At 48.0% G+C, this 6,225-nt stretch overlaps 1 long non-coding RNA gene across 2 annotated transcripts; it reads right to left on the reverse strand.

Moving 5' to 3' along the window:
- Window positions 1–2,190: 2,190 nt before the first annotated feature.
- Window positions 2,191–5,878, reverse strand: LOC138102616 (uncharacterized). 2 transcript variants are annotated; one of them, XR_011147458.1, is made up of 4 exons: window positions 5,760–5,878; window positions 3,973–4,681; window positions 3,565–3,678; window positions 2,191–3,186 (listed from the first exon to the last, which is right to left on the reverse strand). It is a non-coding gene; the product is annotated as an uncharacterized lncRNA (long non-coding RNA). The 2 variants fall into 2 exon arrangements; XR_011147457.1 differs by having other exon boundaries at window positions 3,565–4,681.
- Window positions 5,879–6,225: the final 347 nt, after the last annotated feature.

Genomic DNA, 6,225 nt, shown 5'->3' on the forward strand with positions numbered 1-6,225 from the left:
ATTTAAAGCCAGTATTTATGCATATATAAGCATTGTGCATGAACATTGCATGTTCAGAATGAAAACCAAATATCACCTGTACAGGGTAAACACTGCAATAACACAAACACGCTTCTCCCATCAGGTTCACAGGCAGCTTAACCAATTCTGTGCTTGCACATAGCCTGTTCTGGTATCTGGTGTCACTCTGAACCGGGAAAGTCACACATAGATACTGTAGGACCATGAAAATCTCTCCAAATACAAACCAGTCTCCAGGTGACACAAGTGCCTACAGCAACCTCCAATAACGTAGCAGGGAACCCAGATTTGTTGTGTTCTCTTTGTCATTATGGGTTTATAATTCACAGACTCCGAGAAGGGCTTGAGTTGGAAGGGACCTTAAAGACACTCTAGATCCAGCCCCTCTGCCATGGGCAGGGACACATTCCACTAGCCCAGGTGGCTCAGACCACATCCAAGCTTTGGCAAATACCCAAGGACACCTTTTCTGTTTTTCAAGGTCAGATTTCCATGCTCCTATTCACAGATGGCTCCAGTCTCATGCAGAGGATTGCTGGGTTGGTCACTCTCATCTCCACAACCCAGCAATGGTCCTATTTTGGATGGCTCTCACTGCTCCCAAGGCCCCAGGGACCAGCTACTGCCTTTGTTCCTTCCGCTTTCCTTTCCAGGATCAGTGATTTACCGCTACTTCCTCCACGTCTGAGACAACTGGAAGAGATAAGGCACTGCGGATGCAGCTTCTGACAGAGAGCTGATAACACTCAGCTGAGTATTTTATTCTCCTGCCACTACGCTGTCAGGCTGCCTACACAGAGTTCCTCCTGCTTGGAAAGGGGCTGGTGTGAGCAGCAGGAATTGATGCTGGCTGGAACACTTCAAAGAACTGGACAAAAGCAGCCTTCTCTGGAAGGCCACCAGCTGCCCTTTGCCAGCAGCACAAGGTGTGAAGGCCCCTTTGAAGGCCATCCCTGCACAAGGACAGCCTGGCCTTCCAGTACCTCCGCCAGTACCCAGAACACCTTTCAGGCTTTGGGGCTGGCCCTGTCCCTTGCTCTGGAGAAGCAGGTTGCTGTTAGAGCTCACATATCCACAGTTTCTGGCTGGATTACCACGTTTTACCACCAACAGCCCTTCCGACAACAGTACACAGAGGCTCATCTGCAATACAAGGGCATTTTTTTCCAACTTCTCCCTTGGACCAGTGTGCAGCAAGCACACCTGGGCCTCATTCAACTCTCTGTGTGGGCCAGGTGTCAGCTTCTGTTGGGAATTTAAAGCTTTTACCCTACTTTCCACAGCAAATCATGAAGCAAACTCAGCTGCACCAAAGCCCAAATTTCACTTTAAAAATTACAATTTTCATTTTCCTCTATTCAAGCCATGAAGAAAACAAACTTTACTTGAGTGAGCTGGAGGCACAGCGTCCTCCCAGATCATTCACGAGCAGAACAATACTCCAGGGGAAGACTGGCAAAGCCAGAGTTTCCTGATACTTAGGAAGCTTTGCAAAACCTTCCCACCTGTGGTGGTACTGCACCCTGCTGAATTCCTGGAGCCCTCACTCACCTCAGGTAGAGTTTGGACAGGAAGGGGCAGGAGGAGGGAAGACTTTGCAAACACTGTCACGAGGCCAGGGCTGTTTTCATTTATGGTGACACGTTGCAGTACATAATCTTTTATTTAATGGGAGGGAGGGAGGGAGGTGCTGAAGGGCAAAAATTCTCAGTAACAAGGACATCTTCCACTTAAACAGCAAGGTAAATGAAGGGGAAAGTGCAATCCTATCTTTCCTGGAAGGGATTTTATACACATTATTGTTGCTGAATACATGCCTAGACAGTGGTGATTTAGGGCATCTAATCAAGCTCCCACAGTATCATCACATCTGTTTTGCCACATTTTCTTTCTTGTTTTCATTGGGCACGATTTCTCCTCCCCGGGTGGCTCCTGGCTGCAGTTCTACGCTCAGGGGAGCCCCGCTTTCTCAGCAGGCCTCTGCAGCGAGTCTGTAGCCAACGTGTGGCTCTGCTGCCAGCCCAAATGTGCCGTTCCCTTGCCCAGCCTGGCTGCAGCTGGGGGGATCTGCTGGGCACGGCTGGGGATTTTCATGGCCAAAATCCTCCAGCGTCCTCACGTCTACATCTGCCCCTTGCTTTGGAGAGCACAAATCACAGGACACTCATCTCAGTTGACAAATGTCATTTATTACAAATTGCTACACCCGCGCTGACAATATATAACTATACAGATCTAACTTTAAGTTCAAAAAAGTAATTTATTAGACTTCTACAACAATGCAATGTAAAACTATACAAATACCCACTTCCGTTAACAAAAATTAATTTATTGCCAACCTCTACAACAACTCACTATACACAAAGATCAACTGAAGGTTAACAACTTAATTTATTGCATACTACTACAACCGTACAGCCCATATATCAGTACAAAAATATCACTATCCTTCTCTAAATAGCCCTATGCCAAGAACTCAATAAACAGCATTCTACAACTGTACAACTTTACACATATTTAAATAGAAATAAAGACATTTATAACCACCACAAGATACAGATATAGATGAAATATTAGATATTACATACTATATCTAGAAATACATACATACAACAAACCTATCTCTAGGCAACCATACAAATCTCCATATCCATACAACGAATCAATACCAATATATAGCTGTACATCTCAACACATATGTAAAGATAGTTATACATAGAAATAGATCAATATACATATAAAAATATAAAAATAGACATATATACCTAACCAAATACCACTATACCTATTTAAGTAGCCATATGCCTAGAACTACATCAATAGAAATAGATACCTAGAAAACAGTATACATAGGAAACAGAACACAGACATAACAACATACACATATACTTAGATAGATAGATACACATATATATAATTACAAACATATATATATACAGCATACATCCATAAATATAACAACATACATATAGAAATATACCTATACAAATAGCAACCTACATATAAATATCCATGTAATTATCACTATCTTATGAGCAAGTCCATACATCTTTAAACAGAAATACAAGCAGAGGGATTCCAGCCGCCCCATTTTCAAAGCCTCTCCCTCGGTCTCTTCCTCCTGTGCAGCGCAGCTCTCCTGGACAGGGACAGCAGATGGGACACCTGGGAAGCAAAGGGAACACTGAGTCAGGATCGGGACGTTTCCCTTGGCAGCAGCTGCACTTCCATCAGGGAAGAGAAATCTCAGAGCCTCCCCAGGAGGCTTAGAAAGAAAAACCAGGCCCAGCGGGCCAGGCTGTGGCGAGCGCAGCCCCGGCGGGACCGTCCCGCAGCCCCCGGCAGCGCGGCACAGCCGGCACCGCTCCCGGGCCCTGCCGGCACAGCTGCCTTGCCCAAGGACAGCCCCTGTGCCGCCCGGGGCAGCCGCGCTGAGCGGCCCCAGCACGGGCAGGGCCCGCTCCTGCCCAGCCGGCCAGTGCCCGCGGCCAAAGCCCACGCCAGCCTCACGCCCACCCTGCCTCAGCGGCCCTGGGGCCTCACCCAGGCTCTCGGGTGGCAGCAGCAGGTTCATATTCGCTGCTCTTGCTGGCGGCCTTCAGCTTCTCCCTGCTGGTTCTCATCAGTCTCTGGATGTTCTCAAGGACTTCAGGGCAGCTGTGGCAAAAGTGGAGACTCTGGACTTGGTTCCATGGCTTGGCAGAGCCACAGTCCCAGATCCCTCTGTGCTCCCTGCTGGCCCCCTCCATCCCCTCAGCCCTGCCATGCCCTCGGCAAACGCACAGCCGCCTTCAGTTTCTTCAGACCCCCACAGTCCTCTCATGCCCCTCAGTCCCTTCAGATCCATCCTGTCCCCTTAGACCTGCCACCCCCCTCAGCCTGTGCCACTTCCCTGTTACCTCAGTGCCACTTCGCCCTCTGCTCCCTCAAACCCCCCAGTCCCACCAGCACCTCAAGGTCACCGTCCTTTCAGTGTCGCTGCCTCCTCAGCGCCCTCAGCCCCCTCTGGCTCACCGCCCTCCAGCAGCTCCTCAGGGCACAGTGCCTGCGGCCGCCGGCAGCTCCCACCGCTCCAGGGACACCGGGGCTGCAGCTGCTGCTGCGCCCGGCCCGGCCGCCAGCTCGGAGCCAGCACAGGAAGAGGGGACAGAGGGGGCACAGGGGGAAAACAAGAGATTAAAAAGGTGGCTGAGGGCAGAAAGAGCTTAGAATGCAGCCTAGGCCTATATAAACATCAATCTATGTATCTAAACATCCAAATACTTCTAACTATATAACTGCGTACATTTATAAATATAACTTAGATATATATATAAATTTTTCTCTACACATATATAAATATAACTCTGCAAATCTATAACTGTAACTGCATATGTATAATTACATCACATCTATAACTATATATATAAATTTAACTACACAGATCTATAAATATATGCACCTATAAACACAACTCTATAAATCTATAAATACTATATGTAACTAATAAGTATAGTGTAAATACTATAACTAACTATATGGATATATAAATATAACTATAGACATCTATAAATCTATCTATAAACAGAGGGATTCCACCTGCCCGATGGTCACAGGCTCTCCCACGGTCCCTTCCTCCCACGCAAGGCAGCCCTCCTGGAGAGGTAGATCAGATGGATATCTGGGAAGCAAAAGGAACACTGAGTCAATATTGGCCTTCAGGCATCTCTCCTTTTGGAAGTAATTGCCTTTCTATCAAAGACTGTAGAAGGTGACCTGAAAGGCAGACTCTCCCTTGGGAATTTGAAGCCTGCTCTTTAAAGAACAGGGAGCATTCCAAGTTTTCAAAACCTCTGAAGGTTTGAAGTCTCCCGATAAAGTCTCAGCACCCACGAGAGCTTGAAGCACAGACAGTCCCAGCTCCCACACAGAAGCCCAGCCTTGTTCCTCCTCTGTGCTGACACAGACACCTCAGTCCTCACTGAAATGGCTGAAGCTGAAGGGTGCTGTGAGCTGAGTTACGAACCAGCTCCATTACCTGGGACCTACAAACTGCCCTCTGCAGTGAGCAACAGCGGCTTCAACTCGACCATCAGCTCTGGCAGGAAGAACTGGGAGGGAAAGATCTCCCCATGAGGCCTGCAGGCTGCACCAGCCTTGCTCAAGAACGCAGATCCAAGGTGCTCTCTCTCTCCTATTAGTTCTTGCTAATTTGGGGTAAGTTAAGTTTTTCCTTTCCAAATCATAAATCCTTGTGTTTTATCATTTGCTTGGCCTCAGAGCTTCTGCTGCTTGTATTTTTAATGTGTCTCACTAGGCCTACCAGCAGATTGGTCATACATTGATTTAATGTTCTGAGACAAAAAGCTCAGACTTCTACATTGACTTTTTGCTGGGGTTTTGCTCTCTTGCTTCAGGAGTCACTCAGTGTTGCCTCCAGAGCACTGTCACCCTGCAGCAAACTCATCCACAGACTTCAGCTCCAAACTGGGACACCTGGGTTGGTGACACAACTCCCACAGGGTCAGGGTTATTCATGGCTCTCTGGCCACAGCACAGCACTCGGTGTCAGTGCCTCTGGAGAAGCGTGGAGGGCAGGGCTCGGGGAGGCTGTGCCAGGGCAGGATTTGACCTAAAGGCACCAGGAAGCACCAACCCTGCAGACAAGAGCTCAACTCTTCTCATCTCCCTTCCTGCCAGAGGCAGGCTCAGAGCAGCTGCCTCAGAGCTCTCTAAAGCAGTGTGGGCTCTCTCCTTACCAGGCTCCTTGGGCTCCAGGGACCTCTTTCTGCAGCTCATGGCGCCAGGCAAAGCTCCCTCTGCTGCAGCCCTGTTCCCGGCCTCCCCTCCTGAAGACTCAGGGGCAACACTACGATTGTCCTGAAAACCAGAAAGAAAGAAACCCAAATATCACTCACTGTTTTCTGCAGGGACACAATAGATCAGAGCCTGCCACATTTTCTTCTCTTGAAGAAGAAAATGCTTTTGAAAACTGCTGTGTCTGAGTTTACAGAAGACGAAAGGTCATCACACTTGGCAATGAGATACTGGGGATCCCAAAAAATCCCACTCACCACCTTGACTCTGCCCTTTCTGGCTAATAAATCTGCAGCAGGCAGTGGGTGTGCATATTAAACAAAACAGAGAAATTCTTTGGCAAAGTTGTATAATAATATGCAAAAAGGCCTGTGCCAACACAGGAACTGAAAAGTCCAGGCACATCTG

Source organism: Aphelocoma coerulescens, unplaced genomic scaffold (genome assembly GCF_041296385.1).
Source record: "Aphelocoma coerulescens isolate FSJ_1873_10779 unplaced genomic scaffold, UR_Acoe_1.0 HiC_scaffold_94, whole genome shotgun sequence".
NCBI classification, from domain to species: Eukaryota; Metazoa; Chordata; class Aves; order Passeriformes; family Corvidae; genus Aphelocoma; species Aphelocoma coerulescens.